This window comes from Protopterus annectens, chromosome 4.part0 (genome assembly GCF_019279795.1).
Source record: "Protopterus annectens isolate FY-2018-M chromosome 4.part0, PAN1.0, whole genome shotgun sequence".
NCBI classification, from domain to species: Eukaryota; Metazoa; Chordata; order Ceratodontiformes; family Protopteridae; genus Protopterus; species Protopterus annectens.
Genome location: NC_056733.1, coordinates 705664704 through 705686945, shown reverse-complemented (window position 1 = coordinate 705686945; position 22242 = coordinate 705664704).

Sequence of the window (22242 nt, the reverse complement as noted above, 5' to 3'; positions counted from 1 at the left end):
TTGAGCTCAAGGGCTCACGTGCACACATTTCCAGCTGGCTGCTTTCTGCCTGGGAACTTAGGAAGGACTTAAGGAGTTTGAATTTTCTGCGAGTGCGAGCGGGAATTGAATGCTGGCTGGAAACATCTTCTGGGTACTGCAGAGCTACTTAAGTTTGCGTGATGAACTGGACTGCTTTGAACTGAGGTATCATGGTGTGCTGCATACTGCTTCAGCGTTGGATGTTTTGAAGGTAAGAGGCCTGTGCCTAAAATGTCTAGAGAAAGCAGAAGGATAATCAGAGACTTCCTTAAGAAAAAGTAATTGGACATTTTTTCTCTGGTGTCTTCCACTTAAATATAACACAAGTGACTTATGTTGTACTTTGCGACTGATGATCCAATAATATTACCACAGCGACTTAATTATCAATTGTCAGTCTTCAGTGATTCTGATGCTAACAGTCATGTAAGTTAGATGCAATGCTTTTTTAATTAATTTAAAAACAGAAATGTAACTTGTGAGCTAGTTGATAGTATTATGCAGTGCTTTTTAGATTCATGCTTATGAAATGTAAAAAATTTTAAAGGAAGAGAGTTTCATTTTTTTAAAAAAAAATCAGTCTATAATTTTATTTGATTTGACTCATTCTTGGGGCCTGGGGCATTACTTTAATTTCTTCCAGGGCATTAGTGTTAACAAAGTACAGGAACCCTTGTGCAAGCATGTTGGTACTCGTATAAGTTTCCAGTCAATGGAGGGATAGTTAAAATCGCCGCTGACTAGAGTGTTTGGCTGTAATTTGATTGACTCAAGTAGGTCCAAATAAACTGCATGGGTATCTTGGTTCATTGAAGGGAGCCTATAACTAACAATGACTTGAAGGGGGCTTCCACCACAGTTAGTTGAACTTGAGGTAACTCCATGGAGTTCTCTCTTGATTGCTAACCAGTTTAGAGGTGTATTTATCTTTGATGAAGATAGATCTTCCTCCTCCTTTGGTTCTCACACGCCCATTTGTGGTCTCAGGAGTGTAGGAAAGCATTGCTAGCCTTGCAAGGCCAGAATTTACTCTCTGTGGCCCTTAGCCAAGTTTCTGCTATGACTGCACAGCGTCAATATCCTCTAGGGAGAGAAGAAGCTTCCAGAGGTGCACTTTCTGATTAAAATTCCTAGTGTTTGTAGCAGTATAAATTTTAATTTGTTTGTGAGTGACATTTTCACATCTGAAATTTTTGTTCTTGAGACCTTACCTAAAAAAGGCACTATGCGGAGGCAAGTGCTTTAGCCAGTAACAGAAAGCCTAGACATGACAGGTGAAGACCATCTCTGGCAAAGTAGTGTGTTCTATCAACCATGTCATCCCAGGCTTACAGGAACTGGCTCCCCTTAAAATGACACCAAAAACTAAGACAATTGTTGAAGTCAATCATTTTTTTATTTATCCAAAAAATACTACCAAGCACACCACGAAAGGTCCTTCCACATATAAATGAAATGTAAAAAACAAAATGGCTGGAAGGGCCACTTATGCAGACAGCACAAAGAAAATACAAAGATGCAAATGTCAGTTTGCATACACACAAGTACCTGTAGTCTATTGTTGTAGTGTCAAAGTTCGATATTTCACGCTGTTCAGCTTAAACAACCAACAATAAACACCTTTGCTTATCAAGCGAGAAGTTATAAGAGAAATGTTCAAGATACAGTTCCAGCTATTCAGCTCCAAGCTCAAATGTGCAAACCAATGCTGCTCACAAATAGTCCTGATAACGTTTAAAACAGCAAAACCTCCGTCTAACAATGCTTAGCACGAACATCAACTCCAAAGACAAGACGTTAGTAGTGATTCTAAAAATAAATTAACTTTATTATATAGAACGGCAAGTAGCTTTTCGACATAAGTCTTTTTCAAGCCAACAAATAAAGTTTTACAACAGGAAGGCAATAATACGCTTTATATTGCCATAATTTGTGATGTCATTTCCTATTAAAAATCTTAAAGTCATACTCTCTCAGCAGAAGTTCATCTAAATCAACTATGTATGTGCTTTGAATGCAGTTACCATATTTAACAGTCGTGCACATAATATTAAATTTCTCTGCAAATCAGTCTATATACGATTTTAATACATATACTAAAAATTATTTAAAACTTTAGAAAACATTTAAAATATTTAAGAATAAAGTTAGAATAACTAGCATGCTACCTATCAAAGGTGCATGCTGTATCATATTCCAACAAATTAAAGTGGAATGTCTACTGAACTATTTGCAAACTTTCCACCTCAAACAATATGTCCAAATATTCCTTTGCATAGAAATGCAACTTCCCTACGGCAATCCTATGCTGTTTAGTATGGTATAAAATTTAAAACAATTATATAATTATAAAGGTGAGAACACATATAAAACATGTAAAATTATAAGAAAATGTATACCCTATCATAATAATAATATTGTTAGTAGTAGTAGTAGTATTATATCTACTAATTTACAAAGTAATGGGTAGTATAGCATGTATCCCTTAGACCACTGGGTAATCAAATCATTTAGTTTAAACTGCCTATGTTTGTATATAATATATAACATTTACCATACAAAATATAATTCAGAAAATAATTCATGATGTATAAAAATGTAACTTGTACCATCATATATTTTGATCATTTAGTTTAAAGTGCCTATATTTATATATAATATATACACATTTAACATACAAAATATAATTCAAAAAATATATAATTCATAATGTATAAACATATATTATGGGAAGGCAACCCATTATGAGGCAAAAACTGTCTTTGCTCTCTAACTGGCAAAAAAGAGGGACGTGCAACATTTAGTACATAATATGGAGTGTACACTATATACCAAGGTATACTATATAAAGAGACCAACATTTTGATAACTAATGCTATCATATTCTCTGCCTTACGAGTTAGAGGGAAAATCCCACTTGTCAAGGGTAGATATACTACTCAAATATAAAGGCTTGACCTATAGATTTTATGATAGTCAAATGGTTGTCCATCCACTTGGGCATATACGCCACACTAAAACATTATTTGTGCAATTATCTAATGGAATCACAACATACCAACATTATGATAAAATTTATGATATAATTGTGGTAGGGCAAACGGTAGGTTCTATACTAGTTATATGTCAATACCTAGGGTCCCATTTGCCATAGAAAATTAGCTAGTGATTCACTGTGCTAGTGGATCTGTCAGCTATAGATAGTCAGTAGTTTAGGGCTATAAGACTATCTTTTTAATTTTCTAGCTTTTAAGGTAGGTTTTATTGAAAGTCTATCATTTATACCTGGTTCTCGATCTGCCCTCAACCTAATTATCCACTTGGATTCCTTCTGTTCTGTCTCATTGAAAACATCTCCACATCTAATAGTCACCGGATTTATTTGAATTACTTGAAATTTAAAATTATGTTCCATAGAGGTACTCCTAATATGTTTAGACAGAGCATTTCTAGATGAGGCTATCCTAATGTGGTAGAGATGTTCTCTAATTCTATCTCTCAGCTTTGACACTAACAATAGACTACAGGTACTGTGTGTATGCAAACTGACATTTGCATCTTTTGTATTTTTGTGCTGTCTGCATAAGTGGCCCTTCCAGCCATTTTGTTTTTTATTTTTTTATTTATATTGTGGTATTATCCTAGGTGAGGGCAGAATGCCACTCAAGGCTAAGGACATACCTACCTGAGACACATTCATAGAGCTCAATCACATCTCTCTTCATATAGTCCAGTGATGTACGTCTCAAGTCATTCACACCAACATGACCTATGACAGAGTTATAACGGTACTTGTTGTTGAGAGACTTGAGTGCATGTGTGATCTGATGGATCCTGGCACCCGACCGACAGCTGACTGTAACCTTCTCCTGGTGAGTGGGACATCTGTGTTTCTCACAATGGAGTTACATATGACTAAAAATTTGGTTTAGATGTGCTTTGCCTTAGGGGATTTTTTGCTGACACACTGGTGCTTGTCATTTTATGTGTATTGAGTGCTGTAGGTGCTGTATTAGGTGTAGCACGTTTGTGTTTAGAAGGTCTCTGATGTTTAGGTAGGTTTCTGGTGAGTACCTCCGCATATGATGGTTTATGTGTTGAGTAGGAGGTGTAGTAGCTGAGCTGGCAACCTGTTCAGTGTTACTGTTCTGTGCGCAAGAGAGCAAGAATTCCAGATTCTTAGTGTAGATGCATCTCTCACAAATTGTACTTGGGTGATTTAGGAGTAGAAGGTTGTCAGTGTACATGAGGTAGTTGCTACACTGCCTCAGGATACCCATATCAATCAGGACAGTAGGAGAAATGGAGGGAAACTGGCTATCCATAATGCTAGGTTAAATCCTGTTTTCACAGTGGGGAGAGAAAATGGAGGGGTGTGGTATAACTGGTTGCTCTAAATGGGGTCTATACTAATGGGGTGCTCTATAAAGGGTCTATACTGGTGAGAGTTCTCTAAATGGTATGAGACTATTGTAGATTTGGTGGTTTTGGGACTGTTTAAGGGGCAAAAGTGCAGCTGAAGTGCTCTCTGAGCAGCTAAGTGAAATTTAAGGTCTTTTCGGCTGGATCATGGGCAGCTATTAAGGGCAATTTATCTACTGACGTTTTTGCGTCTATAACTGCCAGTGGTTACCCCACTACCCTGTAGTGTTTGATGGTGCACAGAGGTGTGCTATGCTTAAACAGATGAATAGAGAAGAGCAGTGGCTGGTCACCAAACTCTGTGGAGCTGTGTTAAAACAAGCACAGACCCACACAAACACGGGGCTTATGTAGCAACAGTGAGCAAACTAAGTTAAACAATTTAACCAATAAAAAAGCTCAAAACTGAGCCCTGTGCCAGCAGCATACCTCCCAACCATACCAAATTAGTCATTTTTTACCAAGTTTTAGGGTCCAAATAATGGGGTGCCACGATTCCCGAGTGGCACCCCTTCAGTTCTGAATTTTTCCCATCTTTTTAAAAAAATTTTTTTTGATTTTTGAGCTGACGTCATCGCGCATCAGCCTGTTGGAATTGAGCTCAAGGGCTCACGTGCACACATTTCCGGCTGGCTGCTTTCTGCCCGGGAACTTGGGAAGGACTTAAGGAGTTTGAATTTTCTGCGAGTGGAAATTGAATGCTGGCTGGAAACATCTTCTGGGTACTGCAGAGCTACTTAAGCGAGGGTGATGAACTGACTGCTTTGAACTGAGGTATCATGGTGTGCCTCGTATTGCTTCAGCTTTGGATGTTTTGAAGGTAAGAAGTCTGTGCCTAAAATGTCTAGAGAAAGCAGAAGGATAATCAGAGACTTCCTTAAGAAAAAGTAATTGGACATTTTTCTCTGGTGTCTTCCACTTAAATATAACACAAGTGACTTATGTTGTACTTTGCGACTGATGATCCAATAATATTACCACAGTGACTTAATTATCAATTTTCAGTCTTCAGTGATTCTGATACTAACAGTCATGTAAGTTAGATGCAATGCTTTTTTAATTAATTTAAAAACAGAAATGTAACTTGTGAGCCAGTTGACAGTATTATGCAGTGCTTTTCAGATTCATGCTTATGAAATGTAAAAAATTTTAAAGACAGTTTAATTTAAAAAAAAAATCAATCTATAATTTTATTTGATTTGACTCACCCTTACTTTAAAACAAATGGGGATTATAATGATATGTTCCTTTCTTTAATAACACTTCCTTACTTTTAATCTGAAGCTGCAGAGAAAAAATTAAGGGCAACAGGGTACTCTAAAAAACAGAAATGAAGCGAACTGTGAGGAACAAAAGTAGAGGGAGTAAAAGTAGAAGGGCATTTGTAACCAGCACACAGCAGCAGATTATGGCTGCCACATTCGACTTTATGCTAATGTAAAAATTGACACAATTACTACTGGCTTGTTCCATGAAATGTCTGTTCTCGTTGATATCTTTTGGGCCAGCCTATTATCTATTGCCTTTCCCACTTCATAGTAGTAAACAAAGGTATTGCCCCAAGTTGCTGGTCACATTTAAACTAGAATAAACTAAATCTGATGCTAGCTAATTGTGTTTGTAATGAAATACTGATGATAATTTAGGCACCAGGAATATATATAAGGCTCACAGAAAAAAAATCATCTAATTATCAGCTAGCTGATGTTTGCTTGCCCTATTTTTTCTCACTGTCATTCTCCCTGCAGCTTTTCATGATGTGAGCTGTTGATGTCTTACAGATAAGCTCAATATTAAAGAGTGTTGTCTTGTTTGCCACAAAACAATACTTTTTTCAATGAAATAATGCTCTGGAGTGTGATCTGATCTCTGACATGCATGTTCTGTTATTTTAGATTACTACTGTTTGTATTTGTGTGAGTCTCTCAGTCTGTGCTTCTGAATTTGTGTGTGTGTGTGTGTGTGTGTGTGTGTGTGTGTGTGTGTGTGTGTGTGTGTGTGTGTGTGTGTGTGTGTGTGTGTGTGTAGACTTTTATGATGGATATGTTCTGAATTGGGCAGTTTTGTCATTATTGGTTCATGCATTCTTTTTCATTGCCTACTGGAAAAATGTTCAAACAATATGTGCTGTATTATACAAGGAATATAATTTAACAAAGTCAGGGAGGTGCATCAAAGAATACATGTATGTTTCTTGCTTTGTGTGCAAGGGGCCTATGATTTGAAAACAGCCCAAAGGTAATCTTTATCCACCACTGGCCACTGTAGCCAGATGCATTTCCTTTGGATGTGGTGTGGGTTTCAGTGCGTTTCAATGAATGAGAGATGTTTTAATGCTAAGTCTGTTTTCATTGCAAGACAGTATTGCTTTCTTTAGCAGATGTCTTAGTGTTTGTGCATTGTGCTATAAAATATAACAATAAAATCCAAACAATCATTGTAGAAGTAATTTAAGCAGTATGCACATTAGTGTTTATGGTAAATGGGGCGAAATAGCCATGTAATGGGACATTGGAATGGCTGCACGGGGACTCTGGTGCCATATTTTGGTTGTCTATTCTTCAGTTTGCGTTTGAAAGTTGGTATCCTACAATTCCATTGGAGTGGGCAGGGTTACGTGATTAAGTATGTAAATTTTATGTTAATCAGGATACAGATTTGTACCTATTTTTCATGGGCCTTGTCCAGATTTTTGATGTTTCCAGGTTGAGAGGTATGGCCAGCAGCCTTCAATCAGATAAGTCCAAACTGCACTCTCCTGCCACAGGGATGCAGGGGGACCCTCTCCAACAAAAACCTGATTTACTGCTTAATTTACCAACCAGAACCTGATTCAGCAGGTCTGAGTCTACTCTCTGCTACAGCAGACAAAAAGCGCAACAAATCTGCAAGATCAGTTTTAAAAAAAAATCAACAATACAACAAAAATGCAGTTTAAAATGCAAGATACAGTATAAAATTGTACTTCTGATTAGCAAAAAGCAACAGATTCTTTGGATTGCATGGATGAATACAGCAGAACAGTGGGTGGACAACTCTGCTCAGTACAGCAAGCCAGGATCCCTTGACCACAGCACCTGCTTCTGTAAAGCACCTGATGTACGTGTCATGGTTTTCCGTTTCTTGATTTTATGAGACACAGACTCCCTCCATTTATTCTTTTCTTTTGGAAGATTTTTTTACCCAAATGTTTTGTTTTCACTTCTGCTTTCTGACTAACAGAAGCAGAATGAGGAAGTGTAACAGCAACCAGTTTTCTGTACTATAACATGCTTGTAAATTTCAAACTCTTCTAGCTAAAGCTTTTTCTTAAACACCCACACAGTTATTTGTATTGTGAGAAGAGGAATTAGATCCCCACACGGGCATTTACTGTTAACTTTCTCAACGACATAATCAAAATTAGTATCTAACCAAAGAGAATCACTTGCTACTTTTGACAAAGAAGAGCAGTGCCTGCCAGAAACCAATTTAAACTACAGAAGCGAAAGAGATCAGCCATTCACTTTAGTGGTACACTTTCCTTTATTGTTGAGCTCCCTCTAACGGCCACAGCGTAAGGTTGCATCCATGTGCTTCTGGAATGTCTTAACTATTGCAAAAAAGGTTAGGCAAAGGAAATGATATTCATGCACCTTTAATTAAATTCCCATTTCCTTTATAAATACTGTAGGTTCATATGTTCATACTAGGCTAACAACCACCATGGTCTTTACAAGCCTAGCTGTGCAACCCAAAACAGTTTTGTCCCAGAGTTCACTGAATGCCTATAGGGTAAGATATGTTAGTAAAGAGGTAGCTAAGGGTTATTTGGAGGAGGCTATGTTAATTGGGGATTATTTTACTTACTGTTGACCTCTATCCATCAGAGACATGGGAGCCAGACTGGGGGTGAATTTGCAACTTCCCATTCAATGATGCCTTACGGTGGCTTGGAGGAGACTTTCTCACTCTGTTGGTAGTTTTTGGCATTGCCTAAAAAGGCTGTGTGTGTGTGTGTGTGTGTGTGTGTGTGTGTGTGTGTGTGTGTGTGTGTGTGTGTGTGTGTGGTGTGGTGTGTGTGTGTGTGTGTGTGTGTGTGTGTGTGTGTGTGTGTGTGTGTGTGTGTGTGTGTGTGTGTGTGGTTAATAAAGTTTTAATGAATATCCAAAAGTCTGGGGGGGGGGGATTCCCCTGAAGTGACATCAGACTCTAAGACAATTGTTAATAGCAATCATGTTATGTTCATACTGTGGCATCATCCTAGGTGAAAGTAGAATGCAGTCCAGTGAGGTATGTCTCTTAGTGGTACTGACTTGAGTGCATACATGATACTGCATATCCTGGCTGCAGATAGTAAGTTGCCTATCCGAAGCCAGGATATGCAATATCATGCATGCAGTCAAGTCAATGCACCCCAGGTACCAATATGATTCGATTATAGTCTCTGTGGGTGCAAGTGATCTGAGACATACCTCATTGGACCATATGAAAAGAAACATAATGAATCTCTTGGAATATGTGTCCCAGACAGGTATGAACCTTGCACTGAGCTGCATTCTACCTTCACCTAGGATGATGCCACAGTATGAACATAAAATGATTGATGTTAATAACTGTCTTAGAGTCTGATGCAGGCTTATGTGAGATGTCTGCTGTTACTTTTGGGGTGTGTTTAAGTGATTGCTGAAGAGCAGTGTTGCTGCCAGGCAGTTTTGGAGGTCTTTGAGATTTGGGAAGGTTTCTTTTAAGCACTTCAGTATAAGACAATCTGTATGTGGTGAGCGGTATGTGTGAGGGATGTGGTGTGGGTATTCTTGACAACCTAATTTCACAGGACCATAGGAGATTTCTAGGCTAATGGCCTCAGGGGCCTTACAAGCCTAGCCATGTTCAACCCATGTTCCCAAGGGTGCCTGGTTCAAGCAGACACTAAAATCATCACTATTGCCCCTGTCCAAGAGGGACACAGGTGGAACCTGCAGGGTGAATTTCCAGGTACCCATCCAATTGCCCAAATTACACTTAAATAGGGCCAGTGAGGGGTATGTTTAACTTGAATAGGAAGCTTGTTCCAAATGTTGAGCAACCTCTGTGAGACAAATCTTTCTCTCCAAGCAAGTTCTGTTGATGTCACATACCAGGTAAGGTCCTTTGACTGAGTGACCGGAGTGCCATTTGACTTGGAAATTTGCAGTATTTCCATTAAAGCTTGGTCAGAGATTGCTCTATATGCAAGGCACAGGTCTCCTTTGAGCAGTCTGTATGACAGAGAGTAAAGTGACAATGATTTCAGTCTGTCCGCAGAAGACAGGTGTTGAAGACCCTGAATTTTCTTTGTAAGTAACCTCTGTGATTTCTCCAATTTCTGCTGGTGTCTGGAAAGGAACACACCAAAGGGAGTGTTGTACTCTTATTATTGGCCTGATGAGGGAAGAGTACGGGGGGGGGGTTATAACCTCTTTTTTCTGGGGGCAATGCCCTTACTTATGAGATGAGCAATAGAAAATGCCCTTCTTACCACTGTGGAGACATGGTGATTGAAGCTAAGGTTGCTGTCGACCTGTGTGCCCAGATCTCTCAACACTGACTGTGTACTTAGGGTATTGCTATTGATGTAGTAATTTGCAGGAACATAACTCTTGCTAAAGGGGATGATAATGCATTCACTTTTGCATTAAGTTTAAGACCATGACTTTGGCACCAGTCATTAGTCTATGACTGCATAAGACCTTCTTGCAGGATGTTGACATCTCTAGGGGTTTCAATGATTGCACTCAGTTTGCAGTCATCAGCAAACTTTGCCAGCCACAGTCCTTTAGTTTTAGCCTGTACTTCGGAGAAGAAGATTCAGAACAGTAGGGGTCCCAGAACTGATCCCTGTGGAACACCACTGGTTACGGGTCTGCTGGAGGATGAGGTGGAGTCCTGTATTATGACGGTATGAGTTCTATCAGTGAGCCAGTTTGCAACCCATGTAACAGTATGTGGGCTGATACCAAGCTGGGTGAGTTTATCAATGATGCCTGAGTGGGGGATTGTGTAAAAGGCCTTGGCTCAGTCCAGATAGGCTGTATACACAGATTTGCCCTCGTCTAGGCCTTTGGTGACTATCTTGAAGAAGTCCACCAAGTTTAACATGCATGATCTCCCCTTGAAAAAGCCAAACTGGGTGGGGTCGAGTGTTTGGAGATTTTCTATATCTTTGTTAATAATGTCCATGATGATTCATTCCATGGCCTTGCAGATAAGGCTGGTCAGGCTAATGGGGCTATGGTTCCCGGGGTCTGTGAATGCACCCCCCCCTTTTTACAAAGGGATGACGGTAGCTGTTTTCCATTCCACTGGGATGAAGCCAGTGCTTAGGCTGTGATTGAAAAGCATGCTCAATATTGAAGCTAATTCCTGATGTTAAGTTGTCTATCTGGCCTTCGTTTTTGCTGGTTGGGATCGGAGCCGATCCTCGGCTCTGACTCGACCATCTTCAATAGCTCGAGTGCTGTTTACTGGCTCGAGGCTACCCCTTATCCCATAATGCCTAGCGATAGCTACTCAGATCTTGTTTGCCACTTCAGCTGCGAGGTGTCGTTTCTCTGGCTCAGGCTCGTATAAAGATTTTTGTATAATTTTCTTCACTAGATTTCAACCCTTCTAGTATTTTATTGTTAACGATAGTCTTGTTTTGTGATAGTTAGCTTGTTAGCTTGTAGTATCCCTCCTTTTTCTTGTGGAACTCATTTAACTTAGAGAGTTCTCCCCCCCCCACCTCTTCTTGTCAGGTTATCCATTTAAGTTAGAGGCTTTTCCTTCTACCTTTCTCTTATAGGCTAGTCGTTTAAGTTAGAGGCTTTCCTATTCTCTTAAAAAAAAAAAAAAAACTTTAGCTATAGTCCTTATAGTAGTGTGTTTTTTTATTTTGTAGACTGCATTTTACTGGTTGTTATTGTTATAATTGTTTTTCCTTACTTTCAAGGATGTCAAAGGAATCCAAGGTTTCTGGGTTCAAGAAGTGTGACTCATGCTGTCAGAAAATGTCTCTGACAGATGGGCACATTTCTTGCGTCTATTGTTTAGGCGCTGTGCACCTGAAGGACTCTTGTTCTATCTGCTATGCCTTTAGTCCAAGAGTTCTGCAGGAGCGTAATAATAAGCTTATCCTTAGTGGTCTTTTAAAACCCCAGGATTCACCGGCCAAGAGCTCACAGCAGGGAACTCAGAAAAGCGACTACCTTCTGGATTTAAGTATCTTTGCTTTTTTTTCACTTGAAATAGCTTCTGTAGCTTACCTTGAACTAGCCTGAACTGTTTTTTAACTGATTGCTGCATTATTTTAAAATCTGCACTTAAAGTTACATTTTTTTTTTAATTTGATCGAAAGTTTGCTTGTTTGTTTGTTTAATTTAACTGTGGAGGCTGCCCACTAAAGTGTGCTAGCCTGTGTAACTAATTTATCACTGTTTCTGCATTTTCTGTGTGTTTCTACCAAAAACAAAAACAAAAATAATCCTTGTTTTCCCCCTTCCTCGACTAGTTTAGACCAGTTTACAGGCATTGCTGTATTCTGGGCTGTGGTGTAGTTCCTGTGTTGTCCATTACCTTACTTGGATAGAAGGAAGTTTCTTTGCTCACCAGTGGGAGTGGGGAGCCTTGAGCAGCCTACCTGTCCTTGGGGGAAGTGACCTCAGCACAAGAAGCTGTAGTAATTGGTTGTTTGGGACAATTTCTAGCTCTTTTGTAGTTCACTGTTTAAAATCAGCGTTTGCACGGCTTTATGCGGTCGCAGCGCTATAGCGGTTAAACAAGGTTAAACTTTTTCTGGCTCCGCCAAGTCTGCTCTTCAAATTTTCCCTTAAGGAAGCTCTACTCTTAGTATAACCAGACTACTCACTGTAGTATAAGCCTAGCACTTGTTCTCAATACTTCTCTACTAAGTAAACACTCTCGTACTAAGTAAAGCACTACATCTACTTACCACCCCTGTGAATATCCACTTCCCTTAAAGGTATACCACTCCCTTATACTGTTCTAGCATGTCAAGTGGTAGATTACTGGCGTCGTCTCCAGTTCAGCTGGTCAATCTGGGTATCTTGAGACAATGCTACAATTGTCTCATGTACACAGACAACCCTCTCCTCCTCCCAACAAACACAAATACATGTGAGAGATGCAACTATATAGCCAAACTGGAGGCTGAACTCTCTCAACTCAGGGCTGGCATGACCAGACAGGAGGAGATGGCAACCACACACACAACAATCCCAGTCCCACATAGACCTAACACAACTGCAAACCAAACACATAAAAACACAAAGACATACTGAGGCTCTAATAAAAACTTACCAAAACAACAGAGGCTCCCAAAGCAGACATCCAAAAATCCACCAGCTCAAAACAAAACACATGCAACACATACTTCAATAAATCAGTGTGTCGACCAATCGCAGCCCTTAAGGCCAAACACCTTGCCTGATACACTAGTAATAGGTGACTCCATAGTCAGACACACTGATGTCCCACTGACCAGGCTGAACAAGGAGAAGGTGACTGTGAGCTGTCTATCGGGAGCTAGGATCTGCCACATAACACACGCACTCAGGTCACTCCAAAGCAAGTACAAATATGACTCCATCATTGTCCATGCTGGTGTGAATGACCTCCCTGGACTACATGAAAAGAGACATAGAGGAGCTCTCCGATTATGTAGCCCAGGCTGGTATGACCCTGACCCTGAGCAGCATCTTGCCCTCACCAAGAATAATACCACAATACAAAGACAAGATGATCAGCTTTAACAATTGGCTCAAGTACTGGTGTCATTCTAAGGGGATCCAATGTCTGTCTGCCTGGGATGATAAGTTGGACAAGCCATGCTGCTTTGCAAGGGATGGCTTACACCTGTCACCACTGGGCTTCCGGATATTGGCTAAGGCTCTTGCCACTCCCATAGTGCCTTTTTTAGGCAAGGCTCAAAAGACAAACCCACCTCCTTAGAAAACAAAAATGGAAAAAAACTAAGGGTAATACTGCTCAATGCCAGAAGTCTAAATCTCAAGATGCAGGCACTTGATGCACTCCTCAGCATGGAGAACATCGACGTCTGTGCAGTAACTGAAACCTGGTTCAAGGCTCCTGAGAGCACCCCAGCGCTACCAGGCTATACCTCGTATCATGCTTTTCGGCCCCAAAACCTGGGCTGAACCACAAAGGAGGGGAGTGTCCATATTCATAAAGGACACCCACACCTCCAGGTTAGTAGCAACACATGAAGCATCAGAGACCATACAGGTGCAACTAACCATAGGCAAAACTGCTATACAACTGGTAGCATGTTACAGACCACCCTCCCAATCTCAAGAACCCCACTCAGCCTTCCTGAAGACATTGGAGGATATGAATGTATCACAAAATACCATCATACTGGGAGACTTCAACTACCCAAACATAGATTGGGTACATTATTCTAGCCCTAATATCCTAGCCCAAAGGTTCCTGGAATTCATAAATTCAAATGCACTGGAACAACTAGTCACCTCTCCCACTAGGGAGATAATATACTAGACCTGATCATCACAAACATGGGGACAAAATGCTCCACACCGAAGTATACCCCTCACTAGTGAGATCTGACCACAAACTAATCACCCTGTATATACATATCCCACCTCCACCCCAGCACAAAAGACCACAGTGAAAAACTTCTCAAAAGCAGACTTCACTCTTCTTAAGACTGAGATGGTATCCTTTAAGCCCACTGTGCCAGTGGATACCACATCCCACAATGCCGAATCCTTCACAAATGCTTTCTATGGACATCTCCAAGAATGCATGGATCATGCAATCCCAAACAAATCCAAGTCCCTCTCCACCAAATGTAAGCATCCTGTCTGGTGGACCTCAGCCATAAACAAATTGTATAACAAAAGAAGGAAGCTACTGCACGTCAGAGCGAAATCCCATGAAGGGAAGACATCTCTGATCAACATTAGCAGAAAACTATGTTCTCTCATAAAACATCCAAGGCAAACTTTGAGAGAAAAATCGCTAAGGACACTAAAGATAACCACAAAGCCTTCTTCAGCTATGTTAGAAACCTGGAAACCCTCAGATATGCTCAGAGTTGGTTCACAACAACAAAAAATACACTGAACCCACAGATATTGCCAACATTCTGGCTGACAGGTTCAGTGCAAATTTCTCCCCTCCTTCACCCCCAAAAGAAGAAATACTTATCCCAGCTGAATGTAATCTCCCTGTCATCTCAGATGTCCAAGTGAGAACTGCCCTAAACAAAACAAAAAACACAGCATCAATGGGACCTGACGGTATTCCGGAGTGCGTGTTACGTGAACTCCAAGAGGAGCTAAACCCACACATAAAAATGCTATTTAACCTTAGCCTTACTTCGGGATATGTACCTGAACACTGGCATACAGCAACAGTGGTCCCACTCCACAAAGGGGGTGTCTCTACAGACCCTGGAAACTACCGCCCCATAAGCTTAACTAGCCTGGTCTGCAAAGCTATGGAAAGAATCATTATGGAACTCATAAACAGAGACATAAGGGACCTACAAACACTTGACCCCACCCAGTTCAGCTTTGTAAAGGGCAGATCCTGACTTTTAAACCTGGTTGACTTTTTCGAAACAGTCACTAGAGCCGTTGATGAGGGCAAAGCAGTCCATACAGCATACCTGGAGTTGGCTAAGGCCTTCGACACAATACCCCACTCAGGCATCATAGATAAGCTAAACAGCTTAAAAGTAAACCCTTATGTCACTAGATGGGTTGCAAACTGGCTAAAGGACAGAACCCATAAAGTTAAAATTGCTGGGGCAATGTCAGACTCAAAGCCAGTCACAAGTGGTGTCCCACAGGGATCTGTCCTGGGACCCCTCTTGTTTGGCATTTATTTCTCAGATGTTAAAGCAAACATGGGAGGGCTGTGGCTGACAAAGTTCACAGATGACTGCAAACTAGGTGCCATAGTCGATACACCAGCAGACACACACATCCTACAAAAGGCCTCACTGAAACGGACAACTGGTGCTGTAGTCACGGCCTTAAACTAAATGCCAAAAATGTATAGTCATCCCTTTTGAAAAACAAAGTACCCACTAATTATCACATACACAGCAACCCACTGAGTACAGAAAACGTAATCAGAGAGCTAGGGACCCAAGTAGACAGTGACCTCTCATTTGACACCCACGTTGCCAAAGTGGTTAGAAAAACATTCTACCTTGCACACCTCATCATGAAGGGATTCACATCCAGATCCAAGGATGTCATTGTACCCCTATATTCCTCCCTCATCAGACCCATGATTGAGTACAATGCCCCATTTGGTATATACCTCACCAGGCATTTGCAACAGCTGGAGAGACCACAAAAGTACCTCACCAAAAGGATCAAGGGTCTCCAACATATGTCTTATTCTGCCAGACTAAAGAAACTTCAGCTCTATTTAGTAACATACCGCCTGCTCAGAGGTGATCTCTGCCTGACGTACAAGGCCATGTCCAATCAGGATCTGATGGACATGCTCCACCTCAAAAAATCCAAATCCATCAGGACCACAAGAGCTAAAGACTTAAACCTCGGCACAAGTATGAATAGGACATGCTGGAGGGATAGATTCATAACCCAGAGGCTTCCCATGCTTTGGAACAGGATCCCAGTTCATATTAGGCAGAGCCCCTCACTGACTCTCTTCAAGAGAAATCTTGATGAGTGGATGGGAGATCATAAGTTTACCCCAGGGGGTTACATCTGTGTCACTGCTAGACAGGGGCACAGTAAACTAATTCTATTATATAAGGGGACCTTCATTGTGTCACTACTAGACAGAGGCACAGTATTCTAGATTTATTCTGTACATTTTTGTACCATTTCATGGGGTGGCAAAAGCCACATCACTATGGCTAGGCTTACAAATGCCCCAGGGCAGATAGCCTAGTACTATACTGTGAAACTATGAAATTATGAACTCCCCTAAACCCAATAAGCCGTCAGCTCCAAGTTCGGAGCCATCTTCGGTTCAGGGTTTACCTTCCACGTCGGTTCCGGCTGTCACCGACAAGACAATCTCCCTGTCAGCTCCATCAGAGGCTTCGGAGCTGACTTGGAGCCACAAAAGGCTAAGGTCCCCCTCACTTAAATCGGTGCATTTGGCTCCACGGTCTCCTTTACTTCAGAGCGAGCGCAGTCACCGATCCTCTCACTCCTCTCGGTTCTCTAGGCTATCAGATCATGATGTGGAGAGAGTGGTCAGTAGGTTGCTGTAGTCGCAGGCACTAGCCAAGTTGTTGTCCAGCCCTCCTCAACAGGTGTCAGCTCTGTCCACTTCTATCGATGTTCCTCCTCTGACTCCATTGAGTTCGGAGCTGGAGTTCATTGGGGTTCGAGTAGTGGAACCGTCGGCTCCAATAACACTATCTCCTTCAGTTCCGACATTGGCTCCAATTCCCTTGGTAGTGCCGTCCATCGAGGGATCTGGGCACCAGGGCTCCCTCATCGGCTTTGAGGGGGCGAGTCACATCGGACCCTTGTCCGACCCCATTCTCCCTCTCGGAGCTTCGGCGCAGGTGAGCTCGGCTCCTACATCGGCCTCAAAGCCGTCTCCTTTGGTGCGGAGAAAGATTCCTATTTCTTCAGAACCAGAGCTTTCTCTGCATCATGGCAGGGATGCCTTCGATGTCATGCGGAGTGTGCTGGCCACTGAGTCAGCTCCACTATCAGCCCCACTGGCTCCATCTCCTGTAGTGCCTGTGCCAACCTCTGCTCCTCCTCCAGGCCCCAAGCATAGGGAACCAATTCTCCAGGACACCCCATTGGGTGTTTCCTCTTCTTCCGAGGCCTCCCCTGATCTCTCAGAGGAGCCCCATCGGAAGAAGAAGAAGAAGTGCAAGAGGAAGCACATTGACTCCCCTGAGTCTGTCACTTCTGATACAGACTTAGATGAATCTGAAGGGCCCCCGAGATTCCCCTCTGAGGATGTCTCCTTTTTGGACATCCTGCAGATGCTCAAGCAGAGGGGGAACTGGAATCCCCTAGCCCCTTCTGAGGATGAGTCTGTATTTCTGGATGCCTTCGGTTCCCGACCTTCCATCTCCTGGGTGTCTCCGCCTTTCGATCCACTTATGACAATGGTGGCTTGAAAGGCTTGGTCAGCTCCGGATACAGTGGAACCAACTCTGAGGCGACCTGGTAAATTTATTACAGCACCCTAGGATAAACAGTTCCTTATGTAAGGTGTCCCTTTTGATGCTATGGTGGTAGCAGCAGCCACAAAAAAAGAGTTAGCGGAGACCTCTTCGTCTGTCCATCCCCCTAACAAGGAGTCTAGGATGATGGACTGATATGGGAAGTGAATGTTCGCTTCAGTGACCTTCTCTATGAGGTCACTGAACTACTTGTGTCATTTTACTCACCTTCAAAGGGATCTCCTTAAAGAGCTCAGAGATACCCTCCAAGATCAAACAGCTGAGGGAGCACAAGCTAAGGTGGCTTCCCAGCTAGCGACGCTTAATTCTGTTGTTAACTCCTCCATGAGGCTCATTTTCTATGCAGCCGATGGGGCGAGTAGAGCCATTGGTACCAGGGTGGCCCTTAGGAGGCATGCCTGGATGCGGCTGTGTAACTTTGCGGAACCCTTTCGAGTGTCCTTTACCAACACTCCCTTTGATGGTTCCTTTCTTTTTGGACCACAGGTGAAAGACACTTTGACTAGGTGTGAGCAAGAAGGCAAGACTCTCTCTGCCATGGGAGTCCATTTTTCCACTCCCTCTAGACCCTACCCCAAAGGTCAGAAGAGTGGTAAGATGTGGTTCCGTAAATCTTAGGGAGCCTTGCCTGACACACGTAGTGATTTTTCCTCCAGAGGCAGAGGGAGAAACAATAATAATAGATGCCGCCCTCATGGCAGAGGGGGTCCACAGAACCAGGGCAACAGAGAATCCTTCTCTGATAAGCCCTTTCAGCATCCCTGAAGGGTTGCCCAGCTGCTCATCTCTGGAGGCAGTTGGGGGAAGACTTTCGCTGTACCCAAAAGCCTGGAGAAGTTTAACACAAGACATATGGGTACGGTCCGTTATATCCAGAGGTTACAAAATCCCCTTCCTTCAACCCCCCTTGCAGTCAAGGAAGACCCTCCCAGATGTTCCATCCAATCTGAGGGAGAAAGCAGTAATAGAAGTGTCAAAACTGCTAGAAAAAAGAGCCATCCAGAAAATCCCGGCAGACCAGCACGGATCCGGAACTTACTCAAGGTTCTTTTTAGTACCAAAAAAGACAGGGGACTGGAGACCGATTCTGGATCTCAACAGACTAAACCGGTCTGTACAAAGAATGAAGTTTCAGATGGTCACACTACAGTCCATTATACCCTTTCTGGGTCAGGACAATTGGATGTGCTCTATAGATCTTCAGGACGTGTACTACCATATAAAGATGGACAGGCACTCCAGAAGATATCTTCGCTTCCAGCTGGGGCCAGTCATTATCAGTTCAGAGCTCTGCCCTTTGGTCTCACTACAGCCTCCAGGGTGTTCACCAAATGTATGGCAGTGGTCATGGCTCACCTGAGGCGTCAAGGATTCCAGGTGTTTCCGTATCTAGACGACTGGCTCCTTACTGCTACCACCAGGCATCAACTCATACAAGCACAGGACTACACAATCTCAATCTGCTCACAGCTTGGCATCACAATAAATTTTGAAAAATCTGCCTTGTTGCCCTGTCAATCTATCACTTATATAGGAGCAGACTTAGACACAAGGGATATGTTGGCATGGCTACCACCAGAAAGGGTGTCCGCAATTCGTCAACAGGTACAGGTTCTGATGCAGAGCAAAAGGATCCAAGTCAGGTACGTCCTTCAAACTCTGGGCTCCATGGCAGCAGCCATTCTCCTAATCCCACTGGTGCACTTTCATATGAGGATTCTTCAGTGGCTTCTGTTCACGCAGTGGTCTTTCCAAGAGCTACCCATGACATATGAGATCATGATTATGGATGTATGTAAAAGGCATCTTTCTTGGTGGATGGTCTCCCCACTAGTTACTCAGGGCAGACCTTTCATACAACCCCCTCCGGTAGCCACAATGATGACAGATGCCTCCCTGATAGGGTGGGGGGGGCATTATCTGGGTAGGACAGTCCAAGGCATGTGGCAACCTCACGAGTACCATCTGCATATAAATGTCCTGGAAATGAGAGCCGTGCTCCTGGCGTTGCAAGCCCTTCAAGGCTCTCTTCCTCCTGGGACCATTGCTATCCAAACAGACAACATGTCAGTGGTGTGGTGCATCAACAAGCAGGGTGAAACCAGGTCCTACCCCCTATGTCGAGAAGCACTCAGGCTTTGGCAGTGGGCGATTTCCTCCCAACGTTTTCTGATTGCGACGCATATCCCTGGGAGATTCAACGTCATAGCAGACAGGCTCAGCAGAGCTATTCTAATGCCTCATGAGTGGTCTCTGAATCAGGATATTGCGAATCTTGTTTTTCACAAATGGGGACAGCCTTGCTGCGATCTCTTTGCCACCCCCTTCAACAGCAAATGCAGCAACTACTTCTCCCTTCTCCCACTTCTGGGTCACACACCCAGAGACTCTCTAGTCCACGATTGACCCCAGAGACTTCTTTATGCCTTTCCTCCATTCCCTCTGATACCCAAACTTATACAGAAAGCAATATTGTTGGGTTGCAAAATGATCCTCATTGCTCCCTACTGGCCTCGACAGATATGGTTTCCGTTCCTGCACCATTATCTTCTCGATCAACCCTAGACTCTGGACCCAATTCCAGACCTCCTGGTTCATCAATCAGGCAGGTTGCATCAATCCCTAAAAACCCTCCAGCTCATAGCTTGGTTGCTCCACTTCCAACGTTATGTTAGCCAGGCTTCCCAGCATTTCCCCAGCAGTCCATGACATTATTGTGTCCTCTCACAAGTCTACAATGAGGAAAACTTATGCTAGCAAATGGAAACGTTTTTCTTGTTGGGCAGAGACTAGGAATGTGGATCCCTTCTCAGCCCCAGTCCATGAAATCTTGGAATTCCTAGCTCTGCTGTTTCATTCTGGGTCCACTGCTTCTATGATCAGGGTACAAATGGCGGCCATTTCTAACTTTCATGTTGGTTTTTCAAACTCTAACATTATGTCTCATAAGCTATGTAAAGCTTTCTTGAGGGGGCAACTCTTCTTAGGCCTCCAGTGAGAGATCTCCCTCTTCCTTGGGACCTTAATTTAGTCCTAAGCTCCTTAATTCTGCCCCCTTTTGAACCAGCAGCTTCTTGCTCTATCAAGTTCCTGTCTTGGAATACACTCTTTCTGGAAGCTATTACTTCAGCCAGACATGTCTCTGAACTTCAGGCGCTATGTGTACGTCCTCCTTACTTGGTTTTTCATAAGGACAGGGCTGCTCTGAGAACTAATCACTCATTTCTCCCTAAAGTCTGCTCAAAATGTAACTTAAACAAATCTATAGATCTTCCTGTGTTTTTCCCTAATCATACCAACAAGGCAGAATACAAACTACACCAAATGGATGTTCATAGGCAATTGTGCTTTTACCTGCACAGAACTAAAGAAGTAAGGAAATCGGACCAACTATTCCTCTCTTACGCCTTGGGCAAACAAGGTCTCCCAGTTTCCAAGGTAACCTTGTCCAGATGGTTGTCACACACTATTACTTTCATTTATCAGTTAAGGAACAAACAGTTACCTATTAAACCAAAAGGTCATTCTACTAGGGCCTTGGCCACCTCTGAAGCCTTCCAGTCTAGGTTGCCCATGGATTCTATCTGTGCAGCTGCCACGTGGGCAAACCCTCATACCTTTATTTCTCATTACAAGTTGGATATGGTCTCCAGGAGCAGAGCTGACTTTGGTTCCACTGTTCTGAAGAGTCTGTTCCACTGAGCCACCCAGGATGTTAGGTGCTAGGGACGCTGTCCCAACCAGCAAGAACGAAGGTGAGATAGACAACTTAACATAAAGAAGTTATGTACCTACCATAACGTTCCATGTTAGTTGTCTTCATCTTGCCTTCCTTCTTGTGTCCCACCCTCCATCCCTCTGTCCTAGTGGACCGAGAGGAGTTTTCTGTTCTGTTTCACTGGCTGTGTGTTCTCTTGTGTCCTTTTTTGACCTAAGAGAATATGGCAGGTATAGTCAACTGGTTCTTGACTGAATTATTATGTTGTTATGTCTGGGGTTAGCTATTTCAAATGAGATCTGGGTAGCTATCGCTAGGCATTATGGGATAAGGGGTAGCCTCGAGCCAGTAAACAGCTCTCGAGCTATTGAAGATGGCCGAGTTGGAGCCGAGGATCGGCTCCGATCCCAACCAGCAAGAAGGAAGGCGAGATGAAGACAACTAACATGGAACATTATGGTAGGTACATAATTTCTTTTTTTAACCCATGTAGAACACAGCCAAGGATGTAGTCTGATCCCATAGAGGCTGTGTTTTTGGCCTTGGAGAGGGCATTTAAGACCTGCTCCTTGAAGATACTAGGTGGGGGACAGGTGTTAGGGATGTTTTGGGGTATATGTGGTGGGTGGGCACAGGGGAGTGAAGTTTTCACTGAATCTGTCAGCCAGCAGGTTTGCTATATTCACAGGTTCTGTATATGTAGTACCATTAACTACATGTTCAGTGCAAATCTGGGCCTTACCTTTGAGGTTATGGATGTAACTAAAGAACAGCTTGTAGTTACCCTTAATTAGGGAAACTAATTTGGATTTATAGGTAGCTTTGGAGGACTTCATTAGGAGTCTTATTTGCTTATTTAAGTTGAAGAGGGAGTGTT